Source organism: Atta colombica, unplaced genomic scaffold, assembly GCF_001594045.1.
Source record: "Atta colombica isolate Treedump-2 unplaced genomic scaffold, Acol1.0 scaffold236, whole genome shotgun sequence".
NCBI lineage: Eukaryota > Metazoa > Arthropoda > Insecta > Hymenoptera > Formicidae > Atta > Atta colombica.
The window spans coordinates 582,436-596,218 of NW_017259334.1; the positions used below are offsets into that span (position 1 = coordinate 582,436).

The 13,783-nt window shown below is 34.0% G+C and overlaps 1 protein-coding gene across 2 annotated transcripts in view; it reads left to right on the plus strand.

Annotated features, from left to right (window-relative positions):
* LOC108688605 (CD151 antigen-like) overlaps positions 1-13,783 on the plus strand; it is a 129,357-nt gene that overhangs the window by 25,761 nt on the left and 89,813 nt on the right. For both annotated transcript variants that reach the window (XM_018194932.1, XM_018194933.1), the window contains exon 2: positions 11,845-11,943. The gene's annotated coding sequence lies outside the window, so the exon portion shown is untranslated. The remainder of the gene's footprint in view (positions 1-11,844; positions 11,944-13,783) is intronic.

The following is a 13,783-nucleotide window of genomic DNA, read 5'->3' on the forward strand; positions in this document are numbered from 1 at the left end:
CGACTTTTCATCGGCGTCGCCTGATACATTCTATCCTCTTATCGCGTGTATTGAGACATATAAGCGATACGTTTTTAAAAGTAACATATACGTTTTTACTTTTTGAGGTTTCTATTATAATAATTTTTCGCTATTTATACATACAGAAAATATCATTTAATTTTTCCGAGAAAAGACTCATCCTCGGGGTCTCAACTTTAAGACTTTTATTTAAATGATAATATTAAATTGAACGTTTCAGTAATCCATAGCTTTAAATCTTGTTCATGACGTACGGCATATGTGACATCGACATTCACAGGACGCGAATTTAAATGCTGTTATTAATCGAAGTGTTATGCGGACATCGGCATACGGCTGTGGCGCTCCTGTTAAGCCGTTTATAGTCGCTAAAGCGCATTAAGACACATGACAGAAAGCTATATCTCGTCTTTTGAGCATGAAGTTACCTTGGTTACGCCAACTACTGGTTCCGGTGCAAACTTGCTACCGGTCGTTGAGCTTCATTAGCTCGACCACATACATTAAATCCTAATTAGTCTCATTTACTTCAACCTAGCCGATTAAGATCGCACACCTCATCGCAAAGGCTGTGCACAATTTCGTCGAAGACACGTCGTGTCAAAGTGCAGATTAATTGTTTTTCATACTTGTACGTTTTTTAACATTCGGCTTTTTCATAGTTAAATAAAACTGCAATTATAAGCAATTATCAATTTTGAATTCAAATTAGAAAGTTTCCTTTTAGTTATAATTTGTCTTGAACTTTCTTGTTATTTATCATATTAACTCCTTAGTAATTTTTTAATAATTTTTTAATAATTAATTCTTAATAGCATACATCTTTGAATATTCAACTTTTAATAGTTATAAATAAATAAATACAATTTATAAGTGAAATTAATATTCAAGTGAACAAGTTTCCTTTAGTTGTAATAATTACAATTTGCGTTAAGCTTTCTTGTTATTTTGACTTGCTAGTGATTTCTTTAATAATAACATACTTTTAAACATTTGGCTTTTTAATAGTTACGAGTAAATAATTGCAATTGTAAGTCAAATATAAGTTAGGAAGTTTAATTATAAGACTATCATTCGTCTTGAACTTTCTTGTTATTTATCGCTATTGACTTGCTAGTTCTTAATAGCCTTTGCAATTACAAGGTTCAGAAGTAATTGCATCGACAACAATCTGTCGCTGTTGTCGCATTAACTACGCCCGAAAATTGAGTAACCGTTATTAATAATTTTAGTACATTGGAAAATTAATTTCTATATATATTACAATTTTATTTTTATTGCTCTCTAACTTTTCTTTTTCATCTGTCTTATATCAAAATAAAATAAATAAGAAAATGTTATTAGCATTATACGGCATTATATAACCTGTACATATGTAAATATGTATCTTTGCAAATAAATGCTTAACTGAAGATGAATTTATTGAGCTGTGTTGAGCACATCCCCTACGGCTCTGCTACTTCTTGTTAGTTCCCGCAAGTTCAGACAAGTCGATCATGAAGAGAAACATCAGGGAACAATTGCTATAGTTGTTCCTTACATAGAGATCACGAGAGAATGAACAACTAATAATATATCGTGAGTCACAATGTGAATCGTGACACGAGCCCCAATATCGTAATACACGATGAATTCTTTGTCGATCTTGCAATCCTTTACCTATACTCTCCTTTATTTAAATGTCTCACAGTTCGCAGAACTGAAACTCGAAACGTTGAAAATCGAACGTCATCTTAACGTATAGAACGTATAACGTTCAATAGTGCAATTTCGTTTATATAAACATAAAGTATTTTTCAAGTAATAATGAAGAGAAACATAGTTTTAAGGAAATATTAAATTGTGTAAAAATACTAATAAATTACCGGATACATATATATCGTCACGTCGAGCCGAGATATATAATAAACCGGTTCGCTGCTATTTCTGTATTACTTGCAGACGGCGAGCGACGCTAAATTAATTAAACCATCCGTGACAATCGAAAAAAATGATCACGTCGTAATGCTCGACCACTGCGTGGTTGACGCACGAGCACGTACTCGCACTCATTGCCGCTCGTAATTAAGAACTTTCCGACGAATCAATTAATTACCTCTGTCAAGACAAACGATATATTTTAGCAGACGCCAATAAACAGCCGTATCTCACGCAAATGACGTGCGCGTGTTAATGACAGCTCCTTAATGCAATACAATAGACATCACTTATCCACATACATGAACGGAGATCCTGTTCTCAATAGACCATGATTCGGGGTACTGAGCTTTACCAATGCCAATTCCATTTTGCTAATCACAGCTGTCGGTGTCGTATACCTATATGTAACGGACGCGAGATCTAATCCGTTCGTCCCACTTCTCAAATGAATCGTGTCCCTTTGCTCTTATATTTAATGAAAGGGTCGCGCCTCGTCAAAGTGGTTCCGATTGCCTCAATCGTACCCTGGTATCTCACGAGCTCGCACTTGCACTCGCACTCACACTCGCATTCATACTCATACTCTGCGATGGATCCGTGAATTCATGAATGTTATCGTGAGCTCTGCCTTGGCAATCGTTGATTCAGCTGATTGAGGTAGTCGCAAAGATTATACGGGCTCCGCGACAACTGAACGCGCAGTAATGGAGTCTCGATACGTTAGTCCGATCCGGAATGATCGCTTTATTGTGCTGCTGTGACAGATATCATTATGAATGATGCTATATAAATTGTGAATACAATGTATTATAATGCGAGCAGGAATTTAATCAAGTTTATCTCATAAGATGCGAATAACGTTGAAATTTTTACAAACTCTAATCCGTCTTCATTCACTTTTAGCGATAAATGTCTTTAAACATATTTATATGATATTTTGATGATATTTTGATCCAAACAAAATTATTTTTAAATCCGTATCTAGTCAAATTGTCAGATATTTCAGTAAAACCGTTCTTTTTGTGCAGAAATAAATGAACGCGTTTATTGAATAAAAGTGAGATATGAATGCGGACTATTTGCGACTAAAACAATTTTTTAAAAATAAAAAAGTCTGGACTAATGGGAGATGAGCGCGCAAACGCAATTATTTCGGGAATCATTAATTAAACTGTTTATTTAAAAAAAATTTGTTGATGCTCCGATTTAATTACATATTCGTACAACGATCGTATCATAACATAAAATACATAGAAAGAATTTGTGGATACAAAAAAAAGGAAAAAAAAAAACGTATCGTTATGATTTATAAAATATATTAATAAACTTTCTCTCTAGTAGTCGAGAGCTCCTCATTAATATGTTTTAAATAAAGCATGTCGCTTATATAACAAATATTCGTTCGGAGAGGAAAATCGCCAATGCTGTCAGATTTTTTAAAGAGCCTTCTTATTCCTTGATACTACTAACTACTGCACTTTATTAATACTAAAAAAAATTATTTAAATAGTTAAAGTAAAAATTCTACACAAATGAGAAAATATACAATATAAAAATTCTTATGATTTTTTTTTTTGCAAATTGTATAGTTCAAATAGTGGCTATGTTATTGACAATATTACATTGTTTTTTTTTTATATATTTTTATTAGTTTCCTAAATTAGTTTTATTTATATTCTTTCTTTTTCATTTTTTTTTCATAATGGTTTTAAACATAAAATAGAGGTATAAACTGATCGTAACTTGATTTAATTTTTATACTGTTTTTATAGTGATTTAATTTTTATTGTGTTATAATATCAAATGGCCGGAGTTGAAAGGAAGTTGAAAGGAATTTTATATTTTTGGGAAAATTTTCGAAAAAAGAAATTCTCACATTATACGTGTATGTTTGCAAAACAGCATAAAGGGTGCATATATATATATATATGAATAAAAAATATTTATAGAAATGAAAAGATTCTAGGAAGTCTTATATACATTTACTTGTAAATATTTTGTACAGATTACTACTGTGAAAGAAAAAGAATAGAAATATGGCATTACTGTTTACTGCCCATTTTATCGTTTGTTCATTTTTTGCTTATCTTGTGATAAAGTTAATTATTGCAAGATTGCAAACAGTATTATTAAAACTGCTATATTATCTAATAAAAGGTACTTTTTGTTTGTATTCATGTTTCTAAAGACAAGTAATATCGATATCGATCACTCCTTCCTCTGTTAATATTTGTATTTTAATATTACATGAAATTAAAATTGTCGCATACATAAGAAGAAAATGTTTATTTTTTTACAGAAAAAGCTCAAAATTGTCGCGACGATGTATTTTTAAGCAGTTGCTGAATTTGTATTTTAGATGTGAATATCCTTGGGACTGATGTTGTCAAAGTATCCCGATGTTAATAGAATACTTGCTATCCACCGATGCACGACCGGCGGTGGGTATTAGCAATGTAAGTGAATTGCTCCCCGGGGTCTGCTTCTGCCACCCTGCTGAATGTTTCCCGTTCAAGGCAGGTCGAAATACCATATAACGTAGTTATCTTCCTGCTATTGGCCGGCCAAATTACGGCGAAGTGTCCACCGCATTGTTAGACAACGTAGCGCTGTCAGTATAGCCACCTTTTCTGAATTGACCTCTGTTATGACTTTACAAGCCAGCGTTGAATATGTTCGTGATAAGCGCTATTTCGAAGTGACAACCGTGAGTTTGGTTATTAATTAAACGTCGTATCTCGAGGAGAGAGAGATTTGGAATGGAACGATGTGAACGATAATCGTAACAAAAAATTTAATATCGAAAGTTCGCTTATGTGATTAGAACACGGCAGAGCTGATTACCGGTTTAATAGATGTTCTTAAAGGGAAACGTTAACGTATCTTAAGTGGTAATGATAACCGCGATAAAGAATTGAATGGGAAAATGTCGACTGATAAAATGCCACAGGCAATCGCGTTCAAGCGATGCCGTCCTCGACGGATATCCGCGTTTACTTCATTAAGTGAAATCGTCTTCGAATTTCCTGCTGAACGGAAGAGCAATCAGATGGTTTAGAAACATAGAAACCTCAATTCTAGTAATGAAACCAATATAACGTTCTAGTAGATTTAACTTTGTTTTCAGCGAATATAATGGCTTCAGCAATCAAAATTGAAATATTTATAATTTTTTTTCTTCACTAAATTTTTTATTATAATCAATATTACAGTTTTTTTCGATTAATTGCTTACATTTATATCTTTATTTTACTTTATTTCTCACTCTTTCTCTTTCTCTCATGCTCATTCCTATTTTGCTATTCTTTATAATCTTATAATCCAGCAATGCGTCGTGTGCTGAACGAAAAAAAGTTTAAGTTCGGAGAATTAAATGAATAATAAAATGTAATCGGATTTTATATCGGTTCTTCATGGAGTGGGAAGAGCGCTAACTCAGAATCCATCAGACATAGCCGTTGGTCGATAGTCGCATTCGCTTTGCAAAATGAGAGAAATTCATTGGTTAAAAGCCGTAGAAACGCAGCATATAGCGTAACGGCGGTATGTATCGCCGTCATCGGACGTTGCGGAAAAATTGGAGTTAGTCCACGAAAGTTTCTCCCCCGGAAACGATTGGCGACTCGTTTGTGTGCTGCTTTCGAAATTGCTCCGGGAATTTTGTTGAAGGAACACAATAGAAACCATTCCTCGGAAAGCCGAGCTTTGGCTAAGATCTTCAAGCCGCTCCGCTATTCACTGAGAACAATCCTTTCTGCTAAATCACATTACTGTAACAATTTTTATTATTAAATGGATTACAGCAGATAAAAAATTAGATGCATTTGGATGCATCAAATATCGAAAGATACGTAATACGTGTAATTCTAAAGGAATACACTGCATATACGCATAAATGATTTTATCAGGAATTTTCGACTTCTCTAAGAACGACGGAGTACCGAATTTTCATATCTCTCGTAGCAAAAGAGTTTTCTATATTATAGAATGGGAGCGATCCGAGGCGCATTGTGGTCATAGAATAATAGCAGCAAACATAGGGAGGAAATCAAATATACGCTCGAGTAGCGCTGTATTAAGTTTTTGATCAAAAATCCTTTCTTCTTATTCTTCTTTTGCCCAAGGACTTTTTTGACTTAAGCAGAGGTCCAGTACTAGTACCCGTTAGACAACTTAAAAGAGATGAAGAAGGGATTAAGCTTCCATGACGTTTTCAAATTCAATTCGGTGACACGTGCTTTTCAAATCTCAAGGGTATGAGTGGTGTGCAGAAGTCAGGAATGGAAAGGAGGTTATCGGCGATTATCACTGAGACTCCGATGACTCCGACACCAACCCAAAGACTTCTTCAGGCATAGCATCGTCGCCAAAAGGATAGGAGAAGTGACAGCGTGTAAAGGGAATATTTGGAAAAAGAAATTTAAAAAGAAATCTACATTGGGACTAACATATCTACAATTTCGTTACTATTACTGAAATTTCCGGACGGAAGTTAAACTACTCATATATATAAATTATTACACGAAAAGAACAGTTTTTTTTACTAAAAATTTATCTAAAAATTTAGCTAATTATAAATTTGAAAATAATTTTGTCGTGTGGACTATTCAAAATAATTATATAGAACATTTAAGCATTGCTAACAATGCTCTAGAATATTATGAAACATTTTAACAACCAATTTGAGCTATATTATTTTGATTAAACAAAATTTTCAGATCTATATCTACTGAATTTTTAGATACTTTAGCATGATTTTTTTCGTATAGAACTAAATTAGAATGTAAAAGAAATTTGATTGAAGATCTGTAAATGTGATTTATATGCCCTCCCTAATCGTTTTTTCTTTAAAATACTTTCTTTAGCTACTTTACATCTTTCGAAGTTTGCTTACACGGCAAGTAGATAGCTGATTGATTAAAATGACCGTCGATCTACTGCCGAATCCATGCTGTGCTTCCGCCCGTTCTCTCCGTTCGAAACTGTGTGTACGCTCAGCCGCTAACAAGGAAACTGCATTTCCGCGCAGCCGGCGGTCGAAACGATGAAAACTTTATTACTCGCTACGGACGACGATAAAACGGATCTAGCTGTGGCCTGCAGCACATCGCTCTGCGAAAGATCCAGTAAATTTCCGGATCGCGGCGAATCGATGAAAAGTGAATAGCCGACACCGCGCGTGGGATATATAATATTTGGATATCATATAGACTTGTGTCAAGATAACTGAATGAAAAACTGGTTGGAAAAGCATGAATTATCGATGAATTCTGATTCTCCTCTCTCCATCCTTGCGCAAAAGACCTTATAACTATTCTAACAATCATACATTATGTTATGCCGTGTTTTGATTAATAGAGAGTTATTTAAACGTCCATGATAAATTTAAAAATTAATAAGTAACATAAAATACGTATACCTATTGTACTCTTTTATTTTTAATAGGAACTTCAATTTGAGATTTGAAATCAAAATAATTTTTTAAAGAAATGTGATTTGAGATTCTTAATAGAGCTAGAAATGTGAATTATTGAAAATTAGGTTTTACAGAGAAAAAATAGATTTTAAATTTATTATAAAAAATAAAAATAGATGTAATTTCTAGAATATTTCGTACATTCTTGGATTTTATTCGACAACTATACCATTATGTATGCATGAGAATATATTCGGCTGCATCAAATGTGTTATAACAGATTATTTTAGCATGAAATAGATATTTAAAAAAGTTGACGGGGAGGAAACATTGCAAAATATCTCTCAAAGGAGATATTTTCAATATTGCTCTCACGAATCGGAATATATTTATAAAAAATGCGGATACATGCTCAGAGAACACGGAGTGCATCTATATCTCCAATTCTTCTTTTCCATTTTTCCATTTTTACGAAATACGAATTGAATTTCTATTTTTATTACATAATGGACGTTTTTATTCTAGTCTTTTTTTTCTTTTCAGTAGATTGATTCGTACGGATCGCAGCATGTACGTGATACAAATATAATAATCGTATATGTTAAGTAATATATTATACAATTTTTTTATATTTTTTCTAATAACCAAGTCGCATGCAGCGCATTTTCAAAAACACATTTAATATGACATATCCAGCGACAAAAATATATTCATAGTACATATTATATATACAAAATGTACAATTAAAATATATAGACATTTATTAATTAAATTTACTCATTATTTTAATGCATAAAATAAACGTTCACAAAGTTACCAGTATTTGACCTCATTTTTTCAACTTTATACCCGGTATTTTACTTCGATGCTGCAGTGGTCAGCAACTCGAGATTTTCTCGCGGAATATTTTCTAAAACGTTCACGAGAGACATGGCGTCATGTAAATTTTGTAAACCATAGGGAGTGTAACTCGTTTATGAGATACGACATGGAAGATCGAGTGCAATTCGAAATTGCAGACCGATGAAACATGAAACTGGCCGTGTCATGGCAGACATATAATATTTGAATATCGTACAAATGACTTGCACATTGCTCGGATAATCGAGACATCCGAGTGAAACCGTTCTGGCCGTGGTCTATACGTGGATTACTATTCACGGCAGCCAGGGATTTTCATTCTCTATTTCAGCCCGCAATAAACCGAACGAGCTCCCATCGACCAGATTTTTTCGATTGGTAAATGGTGAGACTGGATCGTGAAGTATTGCCCCAAATATTGCCAATTACAGTAAACGTTTTGTACGCTTTAAATCTTCACTTAAAGACTTAAAATTGAAAATAATTGATGCGGGGTTATTAAACAAGCTATTTAATTACTTGTATTCCTTATTTATTATTTTATGAAAAAAGTGTCTTGAAATATATTTATTTTTATCTTCCGACCGTATTTAAAGAGATTTAGATATGTTATTTTTCTATACGAAGATTTTTGATGTATCGCATATTGTTGACGATTTACGATGAGAGCGAATCAAAGGGATCATCTTTTTGATGTCTCCAACAGAAGAAATAGTTTCCTCACGAAACTCTCTTCGTCTTGCTACATCAGTTTTGTCTTCCGAAAAGTCTTGCCTGACTTTCTCTTTCTCATGTCTTACTTTTGCGATTCTTTGACATTCAATTTGAACATCGAAACTTTCAAGGATCTGAAAACGTTAACTTTTTTTCTCGATTTCTTTTATACTGCGGCTGAGAGGACGAGATGAGAATGGTAAGCCCACGGGGAAATGCCTATCGTGGATGGAATGATAAAACGTAAAAATCTGATAAAGGAGATAAAATGTGTCGCGTTACACCAATGTCATACAATATGTAACGTTGCAATTTTTCTCCACAGAAAATACTTACGAAATATATTCTAAAAAAAAAAAAACTCGTAATAATCTTTCGCGCTTTTCGCAGATGATGAAGATAGACACCGTATATAAACAAATGTCGTTTTTTGAGATAACGTCGCCTTTAACCAAGAAACTACCCGCTCTCGGCGGACGTGTGTTTCGTTGTTACGATTTTTCATATCCTACAAAGAACATTTTGCGAGTATATTCACGAAGCGGGAATCCAGCTAATGTGTTTTTACTGACTATGACGCACTCTGACCTCCTGCGTCATGTGAAGTGAGGCTGATGTGCTCTCGCGTTAATTTGCTCCAGATGAGAGAAGATATTCCTCTCTAGAAGCGAGAAAATAAATGTATGTAACCCGGATATTAAGAATTCCTGACGAGAATTATGTAAATATTTTCATATCCTTGTCTACGTAGATGTGGAAATTCCCTCCACTGATTTTCTTTTCGAAAAAAATATATACATATACCACCCAAGTAGCACAACAGCGCTTGCAAAGCGCTAAAAAAGCGATTATATGCGCTTTTTTAGCGCTTTGTTAACGCTTTGTAAGCGCTGTTGTGCTACTCGGATAAATACTTTAAAAGAGCTTAAATGGTGATACTTCACACAATTTTAAGATGAAAATATATAATCATATGTCTGAAATGACTTAATTTCAAAGATACAAAGTGTTAAAGTTGAAGGAAAAATTTGATTTTTTCCAAAAGTTTCTTTTAGCGAGTATTATTCACTCTGTATCTAGTAAATCGATAATTGTGTAATTGCCAAAATGTGTATTTTTACATATTCTCTTTATCGTGAAATGATATTATTGGGCAAATAGAAATAGTGTAATTTTCTTAAAATATCTCTTTTTGTTGTGAAAATCTCTTTTATATTCTATCAACTCATATTTCGAGAAAAATACTCTGCTGTCGAAGAGAAATATGAACATGCTTTTACGGATCTTTGAAGAGCGAAGAATTGTTCACTTTCAATTTAGTTTACAGGATAGTTTGCCTCCTTTACTGTATCTATGTTTTCCTCCCCCCAAGATCCGAACGTTACCGTTCTTCTGTGCGCCTCGCGCGGAGTCATACTCATCCCCGAGCGAGTTTAATATTACAAAACAGAATTGCAGACGGTGCACCGGAAGTCGACCAGCCCAAGAGGGTTGTCCCCGATGCACCATCGTCTCTATTCCTTCTGCATCCCGGATGATGCACCGGTGCCGGGGATTTGCAGTCGCAGCTGATACTGCCGCGCTGTCTCTGTTGCTGCAGCTCGGCAGCATATGAGACTCCGTATGATTCGCTGAAAAATGCAAAGTGCAACGCAGTGTCCTCCGAACACGACGCGATATCCGTCCGAAAGAAAACAATCCGTTACAATGCAAAGTTATGCAGCGGCATGCCTTCGCGAAAATATAGATATTAAACTGTTGCTGGAGAAGCTCCTATACTTCCCGAGAACCATTTCATAAAATGTCTGCAATGTATAGATCCAGAGACGAAGGTAAAATTTGCTTAACTTTCCGTGGGAGAAGTTTTACGATCGATCCTTCAATAAATAAAACTATAAGGAAAGATGGATTATTATATAAATGTTTTTATATTATTTTTACATTGATGCATCGTGCAATATTTAACGTTACGTTTTTACCTTTTCTTTTAAGATATAATTCACAAATGATTGTGATTGACATTGAAATGATATATAGAAACTATATATTAGAAACTATATATTAACTTTCGCTTTTTATTTGCAAATGAAGATAAAATCGGGGTTTTTGTAGTGAAACATTTCGTGTATAATATGTCTGTCAGTTATTCGTCGTTTCTTCCTTTTTGAAAGCCGTTTTAACGTTATGTCCGTGCAATCAACTCATATTAGTAAGTCGTAGCTCATTGCCGTAAATACCCGTAAATCTGATCGCGTTTGCATGGCACAGCCAGCAACGAGTTAACGTTGTTCCGGGCATTTATAACTTGCTCCCTTTTCGCGGTGCAGGATATAGGTAAAGGGTAGTTTACTGCCTGTGTTAACCATCAGAGAAGCAGCTACTTTTCCCATCGTAATCTTCACGTTATCTCCCTAATTCCCGGCATTTGTATAAGCACAGTATATAAATAAACGTAGTAAATCACCCTATTTGCAAGCACATTATTATACCTCCATCTCTTCTTTAATTTTAAGCGTATACATCCGGGAGTTTGTGAATAACCTGTATAAGTACAAAGATTAATTGCAGTTAATTGCGCTTCGATATTCATTCTGTTAACAGAATTGTGAGCTGCACCTCGTACGCTTTAACTTTTCCCCACGATAAATTTGATCGGTGGCGCGCGAATAAAAATACGCGACGCGACGTGATTAATTTACTCGTGCAACATACGCTGGGCTTTAAAAGCATTTGATACAAGGGGCATGTTCGAATGTCATCAAATATCGGATTTCTCCCATGTATCGATGTTATTGACTTTGTAGATAAAATTTCACGTGGCGTAACCATTGGTAAATGTAAACTCAAACTACGCGCTATTCTGCACGCTTGATGATCATTGGGGTTAAACATAATTAAAATTTTTGTTCCAGATCGAATAGCCGCCGCGTGGAGTAGAAAGTTTCGAGGACTTTGATAAAATAGACATGTGCGTCAAGGATCAATTGGACGTTGTTCGCCAATGACATAGGGTGAGTCAATGTCATATTGAATTTCTATTGGCGTACAGATTTTTTGTACACAATAAATCGTGTTTCATACGTCGAACAGTCATTGATGGACTTATCGATAATACACTTGCTCTTCGACAATGTTTTATTTACAATATTTTTGCCTTGGCAAAAAGTATAAAAACACCCTCACAAATTGACGTAAACGTTCTATATCTAATGAAAAATAAATTTAAAAAGTTTTATTGAAATTTATTAAAAAGTAATATTTATTTTATTGAAAAATAAAATTTTTATTAAAAAGTAATATTTGTTTTATAACATTTTAATATTTTATATTAGTTTTTCTTTGTTTTCTCATATTTGATTTTATTATCGCCTTTTATAAGAAAATGCAATAAATTGAATGTGTTTTATATTTATAACTGTATCTTTGATAACGACCATGAATAATAATAAATTCTTTTTTGTATTTTATTAATTGTTTGGCGATTTAAACGTGAAAGGATATAGCTAAAATTTTACTGTCAGCAATACGTATGTAGCAGAGTGTACGTATGTACATTTTATATATTTCCGAGAGAATTTTACGTGCGATATATATATTTTTCTCAGCCCCATGCGATTTTCTGCCTTTTTCGATACAGTTGATCGTTTTCGAGGGAAAATCGAGAGAAAGATAGTTACGAAAATGCAACGTGCATAGGTAAAAGGGAATACATTCTCAACGTGGCACAATCGACATGCATTACGACGCGCGATCTGTTTGCGCGGCCATAAATGGCCACGCTGGCGCATGCCGGTGGATATGGTTTCTCAATAGTTTCTCAAACCATTACCAGGTGAAAGGTCCTCTTCTAGGAGAGACCCTCCCATCTCAATTTCGATCTCCCTTTTCATTAGATCTGATTAAAGCCGATACTTCTCTCGACAACTCACGCGATATATTGAAAGAAAAGTCTAATAATGCATGGAAAGAATGATTTTGCTAAAGTATTTTAAAAAATTTAGTTAGATCTGAAAATAATTCTGTTGAACCATGAAAATAATTGGCGAACTCAAGCACGATGAGTAAAGCTGTAAAAAGTTTTGACATTCTATTAACCACCTTGAGAGTATCCTACATTAATTGTTTAAAAATTATTTCTAGATGTATCTAACTAATCAGTTTTTAGATATCAGTTTTTAGTAAAATCATTTTTCTCTTACTAGTTATCAAATGTACTTTATTTAGCGTATTGATAGAATATTTAAATGTAATAAATAACTAAAAAACATGATGGTAACTAACTGTTTGATAATTCGAAAAATAAGATAATATTTTCAAAAGTAAAATTAAGTTTAATTTTGATTATATGTTGACCGAACATTTGATTGAAATTATTTCACCAAGCTCCAATACTATTATTTATAGGCTTGATTATTCTTACCAGACTTTCATTTGATATACACGCGATATATAATTATACAATTTATTTCGCTCATCGCCGTACGTCTTCGTGGCCCCGCATGAAATATGAAAAGTGACCCCATTAAAGCTTGCCTTCTTCCATGAAACGTCACAAGGTTCCAGATCTTTTGTACCGTTAAACGGAATAACGGGTTGAACCGTCTCGTTAAGCGGTATTCTCGGCGATTTAAAAGCCCTTGTCGAAAAAGAGATCACGACGGCACACACCGCGCCCTTGGAATTTCCAAAGATTCGTACGAGCGCAAATTCCAAAGAAATCTTGTAAGGATTTTAAGGAAACAACGCGCGTATAAAAGACCTGTAAATTATATTACGTGTAGAAGGAAAGAATAGTCTCACGAGAAACGTGCGATATATTTAATATTCTTTTTAACAAGTGTCAGAATTGCA